This window comes from Acromyrmex echinatior, chromosome 5, assembly GCF_024713525.1.
Source record: "Acromyrmex echinatior isolate Ae372 chromosome 5, ASM2471352v2, whole genome shotgun sequence".
In the NCBI taxonomy this organism is placed as follows: domain Eukaryota; kingdom Metazoa; phylum Arthropoda; class Insecta; order Hymenoptera; family Formicidae; genus Acromyrmex; species Acromyrmex echinatior.
The window spans coordinates 1815695-1828763 of record NC_141856.1 but is presented as its reverse complement, the minus strand read 5'-3'; the positions used below and the strand labels follow the sequence as shown (position 1 = coordinate 1828763).

Genomic DNA, 13069 nt, shown 5'->3' with positions numbered 1-13069 from the left:
CCTAAGGTATCGCTAGCTTTTTTAGAGACAAGAACATCTAGGAAGGGGACTTTTCCGTTTTCCTCTATGTCTATAGTGAAGTGGATATTTGGATGTTGATTGTTGAGGGAAATAAGGAATTTACGGAGTTCGGCTCTGCCATGTCTCCATATCACGAATGTGTCGTCTACATAACGGAACCAAACTTCTGATTTTTTGAGTATTTTTCTGAGGGCCTCTTTCTCAAAATACTCCATGAAGATGTTGGCGATTACAGGAAAAATAAGAGAGCCCATTGCCGCTCCTGAAGTTTGTTCATAAAATTGATTGTTATAGGAGAAGTAAGTGGTTGTTAAGCAGTGCTCTGTTAGCGGGATAAAGTCGAAGGGGACTTTATGTGAGACCTTTATTTAATATCTTTATTGGGACTTGTGTGAAAAGAGATTCTACGTTGAAACTTACAAACAGATCTGTGAGACGTAGTCGGATTTTTTGGATCTTTTGTATAAAGTCCGTTGAGTTAGTTATGTAAATAATTCGGATTTTCCAGTGAGGGGTTGTAGTGTTTGTACTAAGAAGCGGGATAAGTTATGTATGGCGCTGACAATCGGTTTGAGGGGGATGTTTGGTTTGTGTACTTTTCTTTATAATATGATTGACAATAATCGCAAAACTGTTTTTACAAATATAATTTAATTATATTATTTTGCCAATATCTGTATTTCTATTAATTATGATATTTTTGTTCCCATAACTAATTATGAATAGAAAAGATGCTAATTCACCATATTTTTGTAATTGCGGCAATGATTTTCAATATAGTACTAATAACTATATTATTTGGTTGTATTTACCAATACTTTTGCATTTCCATTAACTATTGTAGGATATCAGACGACATCCAGAGAATGGAATGTTCGATGAGCCAGTATCATTGGCCGATGGTTTAGCAGAGAGACTCTTTGTTTTTCACCTCAACTCTTCATCGTGCCTCGCTGTTGTTCGATTGTTCTTTTGTTCTCGCCTTACTCTACCTTTCGGTCTTGCGCAGGCGCGCTGATGCTCTAGCACATATCGTCAAAATCGGAAACGCACGAACTAAATAAGAATTCGTAAACACAGTATGTCCTTTTCCTACACTATGGTATTTTTCTTCCCACAACTAATTGTGAAAAGCTGAGGTGCTATTTCACTATACTTTTATAGTTACGGCAACGATTCTTAATGTAATACTAATAATGATAAAAATATAGTTTGCCACTTAACTATTCGCTCTATTAAATAGTCAAATATATTGTTCAATTATTCCAACGATATTCCTGTATTTCAATTAACTATGAGACTTTTTCCCCTATAACTTTCCCTATTTTTTTTCTTGCTATTTTACTATACTTTTATAATTACTGATATTTTTTTTTCTCAGTGCAATATTTCTTGATTAATTAAATGTTTGCAATTCGTGTTTCGAGTTATAAAATATAGAAAATTAGTATCTGTGTTAATATAATTACTCGCTAACGATATCTTGTGTTCGTGTATGTTCTTTATCTTTTCGTTTTTAAATTTTGACCACGTATTGACATTTATTGTTTATTATAAACATGCGTTTAACATGCGGTTAAATTACCGTTGACATTATTTTTGGTTTTTATCAGAATATATTTTAGCATTAAAGTATGTCTCCTACTAAAATAATATATCAAATTAATTAAGACGAAATATAAATGTAAGACTTAAAATTTATTTCTTGAAAACATGTCTAAAAGAAAAATTAATTCCGAAACATCTACAAGGAAGTATTCATTATAAATATACCTAATATGCATTTGTGCATAAATATAATATGCTCAACAGAGTATAAAATGAATAGATTAAAACATAACTTCATTTGTAAAACTATAAAATTAGAATTACAAGATGCGTATAAATTGCTATCTTACACAAAAAACGAACTTTTTAAGCATCATAGATTAATTTTCGGTTCGTTGGCTAAACATGTGTCTCTTTCATTTCTTAGTCGACAGGTATTTAATTTCAATAAATTATGATTGAAAGAAAGTTTTAGAATAAACAAAAAATTACAAAACTTGCGAACAATTACAGCTCAACAAAAAAAAAATAAATAAAATCTATAGAGTTCAATTTATTATGGTCGAAATATATTAATATTAACTCAAAATTTATTCCTTCAAATATTAAAAAAATTTCTATGCAGGCTATTAACATCTCAAATCATGAAACAGTATATCACACTATAATATAAGTCCACTTAATTTTAACTTATATAATTAAATGATAATCTTAAATTAGATAATATTAATAACGAATGAATAATCAATCTCAACAATTTTGAAATACCAGAAAATGTTAAAGCAGTATTGCAACTAGGACAAAAATTTAACTTACCAAATAATATTATCAATAGAAAATAATTATAGAATTGAGAAAATAATTATAGAATTTGTAAAACACATTGAAAACAACATTAATATATTAGATATTAATACTAAAAATTCTATAAGAAATGACTCAATTCTAATTTTAAATAAAACTGAATTTAATAATCATGTGAATAATATAGAGAGAGAACAATACATTAAAAGAAGGAATAAAGGCAGTAACACAACAAACACAATTTATGTCGGAACATCCAGATATTATAAATTTTACACGAGCAGATAAGGGGAATTCGACTGTAATAATGAACTGAACAGATTATGCAATAATAAAAAATGCATGAAATTTTATCTGAAAATAACACATATATAAGTATTAACAAAGATCTCACAAATATAATGACAAAGCAAACACACACACACTGTTGATTAGGTGGAAGAAAGAAGGATACATGAATCAATATGCGCATAATAAATTAAATATTTTTGATAGTACAGTGCCGAGATTCTATGGGATACCAAAGATCCACAAAGTAGGTAATCCACTAAGAATAATTGTTAGTTGTATTAATTGTCCCCAATATCCTCTTGCGACTTTCTTAAAAGAAATTATTGATAAAAGTACAAAAAAAGAATTTGGCTACATAAAAAATAGTTTTGAATTTTGATTGGTCAATAATTTAAATGATTGCATTAGAATCAAATTACAAATTGGTCGCCTTTGACATTATATTTATATATAATGTCTAATGTCTATACTATAGAGTTAACCCACAGAGTTAGTCACAAAAAGTATTGAAAAAAGATGGAGACATACATATCAAAAAATGTAGACATTTCTAAAAAAGAATTTCTTAACGCTATTTCCTTTATTATCAATTCAGCTTATTTCAAATTTTTCAAACAAATAATAAATAAATTTTTCAAACAAATCTTTGATATGGGGTCTCCATTGTCATCAATCTTAACGAATTTAGTAATTCAAGATTTGGAAGATATAATTTTTTCCAACATTAATATCAACATTTCAATTTACTATCGATATGTGAATGATATTTTATTAACTGTTCCAAACAATCAGATCAATGAGATACTTGATAATTTCAATTCTTACCATGATAGATTAAGATTCACAGTTGAGAATGGAGATGACAATTCTATAAATTTCCTTAATGTTAGAGTGATATTGGATGATGGTTCAAATTTGACATATGTATAAAAAACCCACGAACTCAGGAAGATATCTAAGCTATAAATCGAACCCTCCACTTCAACATAAAAGAGGAGTAATAATTGGTCAGTTTGATAGAATTCTTTTTCTCCCACATCTTGAATATCACAAAAAAAAATATTGAATCAATGATAAACATTCTTCTAATTAATAGTTATCCTCTTGACATAATCTTTTCTACAATTAATAAGAATTAAAAAATTAGCGAGTAGAAAGAATTTTTTATGAAAATAATATTGTTAATAACAATGATTCCATCGATCATAATAAAAAAAAATATTTCACAATACTATATATGAATACAATCTCGGACCAATTTAATACTATAGCGGAAAAAAATAATTTTAAAATAGCGTATAAACCTATGAATACTTTGAATCGTTTCATAAAATTAGATAAGTATAAGTATAAGTAGAAAAAATGGAACAATGTGATGTGGTATATAAAATAAACTGTCTTGATTGCGACTCTTCTTATGTTGGTCAAACAAAAAGAAAAGCAAAAACGCGAATCAAAGAACATAAAGCTAATATAAGATTCTCTCACTGTATTATCATTGCATCAGATTAAATGTGGTCATACAAATAAATTGAAATAATATTTAGGTGTTAGATATAGAATTGTTTTTTCAAAAAATAATCACGTCGGAAATGATATTTATTAAAAAACAAATTGAAGCAGAGTGATATGGAAAAATTACCAGAGACATACTTTCCTTTGCTTAGGATAACTCCCCCCCCCCCTCCCCCACATGATACCATTTTACCCTTTCTTTCGATACATGTTGGATATGTAAAGCTGTGTATCATGATGAGAATTTGGCAGAACATCTTAACGTACTTTATTACAACAAGTCATTCACTTTCAATATTAATCCACATAAGTTGACTGTAACACAGGTACTAATTTTCTATATTTCATAATTCGAAACACGAATTGCAAACATTTAATTAATCAAGAAATATTGTGATCATTAGAATCTAGAAATTTTGCGTTCAAGTAATAACTAAATACAAACGTTTGGACTATCGGAAAATGTGTAATAAAAGACGATTTCCTTTGGATAGGATAACTCGAAACTCTTTGAGGACGTATTGACATTTATTGTTTAAATAGATAATATTCGCAAATAGATGACATGCGAAAAAAGTGCGGAAGAGATGCGGAAGACGTATCGAAGCATTGCGAAGACGTGCGGAATAAATGCGGAAAACGTGCTGAAAAGGCACAGAAGTGACGCAGAAATGGTACTTAAAAAGTGCAGAAAATATGTAGAAGAATTGCGAAAGATATGCAGAAACGATGCGATGATATGTAGAACAAAAGAGATGCAGGAAAGATGTAGATGTGGTGCGGAAAAGGTGCGAAGAGGTGCAAAAGAAATGCAAAATTAATGCGGGATAAGTGTGAGAGATGTAGTAGAGATGTAGAAAAAGTGTAGAAAAGATGTCGGAAAAGTATAGAAAAAGTGTAAAAAAGTGTAGAAAATAAGTATTAAAAAAGTGCAGAAGTGGTGTAGGAAAGTGCAGAAGTGGTGTAGAAAAGTGCAGAAAGTGCGGAAAAAAGGTGCATCAAAAGAGAACAAGATTTTGCAAAGACGATGACGACGACGACGGCGACGATAACGATGACAAGGTGTTTGGGCTGAAATTGGGCTGAAAAATATGTGCACATATTCATATCTACGCATTAAGTACGGACATGATTGTTATCTCATTTTAATTGTAAAAATCTATGTTCTTTTCCATATATATTTTTTTATAACATCAATTTGTTTAAAGAAAACAATAATTTTTAATTACACAAGCCTATTTCTTTTTGTAAAGGATACGCTGTAGCATCTCTTTTATGACATGTGGTATCATCTCCTTCATAATATAGTACAAAAATATAATTGACGGGAGAGACGCTACCGCATCTCCTGATATAATATTATATATGATTATTATGTTAAAAATTAATGAAATGTGTTTTTCAAAATAAAAAAAGTTATATTTTTCTTATATCAAAAATACACTATAACGTTTTTATTCGTTTTGTAAATATGGAGTTACTTTTTAAGATATCTTCAAGACATCTAAAAAATATGTTCAAGACATAAAAAGAAATTTTTAAGACATCTAAAAGATATCTTTAAGACATCTTAAAGACATCTCTCATATCTAAAAGACATCTTCCAGAAATTTAAAAAATCTTTTCATCTTTTAAATAACTTAAAGATGTCTTTTAGAATTCTACGAGATGTCTTTAAGATAGCTTCAATTCTATTTTATCTGAAATATCTTAAACTGTCGCATCTTTTAGGTCTTTAAAAGATATTTTTTCGGAAAAAATGCAAGACAAAGAGATATCTTTTAAAAATCTAAAAGACATCTTTTTGTCTATCTAATTGACACGTCTCCCTGCTGAAAATTCCAAGCATGTCCGTATATGAATTTGAACATACCTGGTTTCTTGCACTGAAAATCCTGTTATATCCAAATTACATATGAAGTTCCAGATATTTTCTATGCCGACTGTTATCTGCAAATCTCGTTCTGTCCGAACCATATTTGGAATTCCAGATCATTCAAGTCAAATTTTTGTACGGAAATTCCGCTTAAACTTAAGCATTTACAACAGTCATAATTTACACGACTCTATATCATAGAACTCAATCTCATATACACATATACACACACGCTAGATACTTTAACTCTCATTAGAAATGCTTCTTACGAGGGATATCCAGAAAATAAGTTCCGTTTGTATTATACGTTTAGTAAGGTCGATGTATGAGCGAGCTGGCAACACAGCATTGAAGAGGGGAAGCTACCGAATAGAATGAGCGGTGTTCGGCATCAGTAGCTCGTGAAACACGGTCAGGAGAGGTTATCAAAATGGAGTCCTCCACTTCGCGTCCCGCCACCTCCATTCCGATTCTTTCTCGAGTTGTTTTGCGCGGCATCATTCAGTTTCTTTTTGCTCAAGATTTTAAATCGGTTGATATTCACAAACAGCTTGTTTCTGTATATGGAGAGAGTGTGATGAGTGAATCTATGGCCGGAAAACGCTTCCAAAGCGACGAGGAAGTTCAGACAGCTGTAACTAACTGGACTAAAGAACTGGCGGGAAGTTTCTATGCAGAAGGGATTTCGAAGCTTGTTTCCAGATATACAAAATGTATTGAGATTGACGGGAATTATGTAGAAAAAGACTAGAAGTCAAGTATTATCCATGTAAATTTTAGATTTTTTCAATAAAAACTTTATTTGTAAAAAAAACGGAACTTATTTTCTGGATACCCCTCGTATTTTCCTTATTTTTCTAAATATTCATATTTTTTAATATGATTTTAATTTTTCATCTTAATATACTTCTTATTTATATATATGTTATTTTTCTAACAAGGTAAGGTTCACAACTGTCGGGAACCGATTTGATTCTCCATGAGATATATTGTAAATACGAAAATCTAAGAGACAGGTATTTTTTTATACGTGCGCTGTTGTGTTTAAACTTATGTTTAAGGGATGAAACACCCCTTCAAAAAAAACGGTACTTTTCTTTCAAAATGAATATCGTTGAAAGAAAAATAGAAAATAATTTTTTAAATAAAAGTTGAACGGTTTCAAGAGTACTTTAAAGTTATAGATAAAAAAATTTTGTTTATTTTTTTATTTAACAAAATACCCCCACCACCCATAATTTTTTTAAATTTTCAAATTTCTTTTATCAAATTAAAGATTATTTTTTTACGAATTCAACCGTGTAATAAAGTTATAATTCAACATATCATTTTCGTGGATTAATTATTAACGCTTCCGTATATATGTAATCCATACTCATATGCATAAGTAATTGTCGTCGGAACAGTAAAATATATGAAAACTTGAAAAAATGTCTTAAATTTGTATAATTTTTTATATGCTTTATTATACAGGGTGATTTTAACATATTTCGTCACCCATCATGAGCAGGTTGAGTGAATCGGACTGAGTCGAAAAGTCATCTACCATTTTGCAGTTTACGCAATAATTAAGAGATATTAATTACTAAAAATTGTCAAATATTGGTTGGTATATGCTATTAAGTTTAAATCTAAAATAAATAAATTTAGATTTGTAAGACATACATTATGAAAGAGAAATAAATAATAAATAAAAATAAATAAACTTTATTCTTATTCAGTGTAAAGTTCAGATTAAATTTATTATTACTTTAAATTACTTACTCGATCTAGTGCGCCCAGTTTTTACATGAAGAATTTTTCTATTTAAATTAAATTTTTTCATTTTATATGGTTAACTCTTTAATTTTTTTGTGATAACACTTAAATTGATCAAGGTAACGCAATTTTGTGATAATGTTTTGTATAATATTTTGAAGGAAAATTAAATAACCACTACTTTAATTCGAAGAGAAAATGTCTTTGAATGAATTGTAATATAATAATTTCATTTAAGAGGAATTTAAACCATGAATTGGAATAGGAAGATCCTTCAATAATATATACGTATACTTTTAATCATAAAAATTAAAGATAGTACCTTTTGGATAAGTAAATAATAATAAAGATAGTATCACTTGGGTTTTACTTTTAATTTTGATAATAGAATTTAACTTGGCGCCACAGTTGTTGATATCAATTCTTTTATATAAATGATACATATCATTAGATATTCATTATTTATTTAATTTGGCATGATATAAAGAAATGGGATTTAACTTTGCGCTAGTTCTTGATATCAAATCTTTTAAAGGAATGATACATCATTAAAGTTAACATTATTTATATAATTTAATATCCGAATTACATGAAATTTAACTTGGCGCCAATTTTATTGATATTAAATCTTTTATACGATAATATATATCATTAGAGTTAAGTAAATAACAAGAGACAATACCATTTGCGTTTTACTTTTTAATTTGACAGAACTTAACTTGATTAGTTAAGATTGTAGCATCTGAGTTTTAATTTTTCATTAGATACATTCATTTTTTTCGAAGAGTAATAATTTTTGACAGAGAATTAAAGGTGCCATTACTTAGAGAGGTTGGATTAAGAAGACCTTCGATAAGAATATCTTTGAAGAAAAATTAAAACTACTATTAATTTGGTTGGATACTTAGTGTTATATACAAAGAGCCGGTTTCATCAACTCGATTAAGCCGAATCGGTGAACTATCAATTCTACTAAACAGCAAACACAAACACAATTAGTCAGTTCCACGGCCAATTAAGTAATTGGCGTTGATGAAACCGGCCCAAATGAAAAGCACGCATGTTTAGCGTTTTTTTTTACCTTTTTTAAAAAAGTAAGTTTGTATAAATAATAAGAAATAATACCATTTGTATTTTTTAAATTTTACACTATATCAAAATAAAATTTAATTTCTCTTGTCTCATTCCCCGCCGGACTTGCGATATAATCATATTCTGCATTACCAATAATGCATGCTGCTGCCCATAGGCAGATATACAACCAGACTTACTAAGTATATTATAGTGGAAATTATTATTTACTTAATCCAAATCGTATTATCTTTAATTTTTATGGAATGAAACCTAAGTACAGGGTGGGCCATCTATTGGTACGTTTTTAAAAATGCGATCAAATGAGCATACATTGATATTTTTTATTAATTTTTTTTTGTTGTGAAGCTAAAAGTATCCGCGTCAAGAATGAAAAACGATTTCGTTCATGTGGCTCCCTCTACTGGCCTTACAGTATGCCATTCGGTCACCCCAATTATTAATGACATTTTGGACTACCTCGGCGCCAATTTCACTCAAAACAGTCGTAATATAATGTCATCCACTAACATCCCTTTCTCACGAACTTTCCTCACCAATTTGCGTATAGCTCCTTCGGTGGGTGCTCTATCACGACCCATATTTCTTTTCAAAATTCGTACAGTTTCGGCGACACAGCACTGACTTTGAAAATAAGTTTTTAAAATTTCAAAACGCTCTTCAAGAGAAAACATGTTGTTTCGTGCCGCGGACGGTATGACTAATAAACTGTTAAAATTTCGGGTCTGTAGCTCGTTCGGTGTTGCCATACGACGAAATTCAAAAACGTACCAATAGATGGCCCACCCTGTATATCTTATTAGAAGGATCTTGCTATTCCAATTCAAATGGTTTAAATTCCTCTTAAATGAAATTATTATATCACAATTCATTCAAAGACATAACTTATCGATAATAAACTCATGTTTAGCTATCAATTCTTCCCAAATCCATTTCTTAAAACATAAAACTATTTGATTGATCATACGAATTATGACGTCATCTATGCTCGGTTTCATGAATAGGCTTGGTAAGATCATAACAAAACTTTCAAAGATTTTTTCTCTGTCAAACGAAACAAATAATAATTAGCGACTGTCTACTAAGTTAATTATATGTTATCTCATATATTCCTAAATGAATGCTCTACAAAAATTAAATTATCTACTGTTTACAGTTTTTACTTTTTATTTAAAACAATTATCTGTGCAACTCATTTAAATTGCTGTTTAACATAATGTCACTAATAATAAAATACAAATAATAATTAAATACAAATGCGATTGCAATTCTTTCTTAGGCAAACGAGAATTTGCTTCAATAATCAGTCTCAAAATATGATTCAAATTAATACAGTTGCTATATCAAACTGATCCAGCTTTCGAAAAAAAGTTTTCGATAAAGTTTTTAGTAGTTTAGTTAGTTGAGGGTCGCACCAATCTTCAATAATACTTGAAAATGAGAAAAGTTTCGTAAAAAAGGCCTCATACATAATAATAATTAGATAATAATATTACTTATGTTTATTACATAACAATAATTTAAATACTTCAGAATGGATATGCAATAGCTCCTGACAGACTTGGAAAATTGTTCGTTGCAATTAAACAGAAATGTAAACTATATGTGAATTTGACAATTTTTTCCAAATTTTGTTCCAAATATCCTTCCGTAAATTCCGTAAATTCCATTTGAAAAAAATTTGATTCTTTTTGACGTTTTATGAATTCATTAATAAGAGGTTTTACTTTATCATAAGGAAACCTCGATAGGAAATTTTTCATATATACATCATAAAACATAACTTTAAATCAACGCTTCATATGTTTGACGCTATAATCATTCTGATCCAACATATCAATGTATTCCACAATCGATTGCATAATTACAATTTGCTCAAAATTGTAATCTCTCAACTTTCTCATCTAGACATACTTCGAGCCAAATATCAGACATTAATGGCATCAATAAATTTACAAATTCTTCAATAAGTAAGGTTTCTTTCTCACGATTAAGGGGATGCTGGAGTGTCCTGTTTTATCATTAAATTTTGAAAGCACCTTTCTCATAACTGTGTTTATGGACTGAAAAATCCTTCTCCACAATTAAAGTATCGACAACAACGCAAAGCGCCAGCTACATTTGAATACGAAAAACGAAAAAAAATTAAAGACTTACAGTTTTGTTATCGGCTTCTGTAGTCAACACATCACAATATGTGTTGCATATAAGAGTTTCAGATCTTGCACGTTCATGAAAAGTAGCTAGCGTATTGCGGAAAACCTAAACGAACAATCCCATGCTTTTAGAAACGTGATAGGAGTTTTAGTTTAAGAGAAAGGTGCATTCAAAAATTTCGTTTGTATATTACGAGTGAAATTGACGTGTAGCCATGAAACTGAGCAGTATTTTAGTTCCGCGATATTCCGACAGCGGCGCTGTCATGAAAAGTGCGTCGCTGAACCATAGAAATGATCTGAATTATCGACCTACTCAGGCCCATATCAATCAAAACGTGCCCTGGTCAAAGTTTTTTCTTTTGAGAGGAAAAATAATAAAATAAATATGATATTAGTTATTTCAATTTTGTTGAAATAATTTCTTCCTAAACAAGAAACATACCATATTATTTACATATGAATACAAATGAAGATAATTATTTTAATTATACTGTTCTGTCTTTTACATACATTTTATTTAGTAAATTATTGATGCACAGATATAAAATAACATATATATATTAGGTGTTGGAATTAATTCGTAGCGTTTTACAAGAGATGGCACAAGCAGTACACTATTTCGTTGTTACCTATAGTTCTGTATACATTGTAAACATCTATCATAGGACGTCATTTGCCGTACATAACCTTTCTTGAAATCATAAATAACAATACTGTATAATTCATTGAATATGTCAAAATTTGTGCCAGATAAAGTGTTTTTGCGGGGAGTTTTGCTTCATTACTTTAATATGAACAAAAGTGCAGCTGAAGCTCATCGTATTTTAGTGGATGTGTATAGTGAACATGCTCTGGCTGAGCAAACGTGTAGGAAGTGGTTTGCACGTTTTAAAGCTGGTGATTTCGACTTGGATGACAAGGAGCGACCTGGTCAGCCGAAAAAATTTGAAGATAACGATTTGCAGGCACTGCTCAATGAAAACTCATGTCAAACACTTAAAGAATTATCTACGTCATTGGAAGTTGACTTCTCAACAATAGGAAAACGTCTTAAAAGTTTGGGCATGATCCAGAAGGAAGGACATTGGGTCCCATATGAATTGAAACCAAGGGATATTGAGAGACGTTTTCTCACGTGCGAACTGCTGCTTCAACGGCAGAAAAGAAAAGGTTTTTTGCATCGGATTGTTACCGGTGACGAAAAGTGGATCCATTATGACAATCCAAAGCGCAGAAAGTCATGGGTTAAGCCCGGCGAACCATCAACATCAGTGGCAAAGCCCAATATCCATGGCTCAAAGCTCCTGCTCTGTATTTGGTGGGATCAGAAGGGTGTCATATACTACGAACTGCTAAAACCGCATGAAACCGTTACTGGAGATCTCTACCGACGGCAACTGATGCGCTTGAGCCGTGCATTGAAGCAAAAACGGTCGGAATACTTCGAAAGACACGATAAAGTCATCTTGCTGCACGACAATGCTCGCCCACACGTTGCAAAACCGGTAAAAACATACCTGGAAACACTTAAATGGGAAGTGCTACCGCACCCGCCGTATTCTTCTGATATTGCACCTAGCGACTACCACTTGTTTCGATCATTAGCTCATAGCTTGTGCGAGCAGAAGTTCACATCTTACGAAGATTGTACAAAATGGTTTGATTCCTGGATTTCATCTAAAGATGAACAGTTCTTCCGACGCGGTATTCATTCACTGCCCGAAAGATGGTCAAAAGTAGTAGAAAGTGATGGGAAGTACTTTCATTAATGTATTTTTTAATGCTCATGTGAAATAAATAACATTCTTTCATTAAAAAAACGCTACGAATTAATTCCAACACCTAATATATATATATATATATATATATATATATATATTATATATAATAGCATAAATACACACGCGTGTGCGTATGTATGCGTGTGCGCGCGCGCGCGCACGTGTGTGCGTGTACATATATACAACACATGTCTAAACTTTATTTACTGAATTATTTACACATA

The 13069-nt window shown here is 30.6% G+C and overlaps 1 protein-coding gene and 1 pseudogene across 2 annotated transcripts in view; both read right to left on the bottom strand.

The window, feature by feature from the left end:
• LOC105148625 (cilia- and flagella-associated protein 58) overlaps positions 1-13069 on the bottom strand; it is a 550890-nt gene that overhangs the window by 506703 nt on the left and 31118 nt on the right. The window lies entirely within an intron of this gene.
• Positions 8561-13069, bottom strand: part of LOC147909645 (uncharacterized) — an 8773-nt pseudogene continuing 4264 nt past the window's right edge.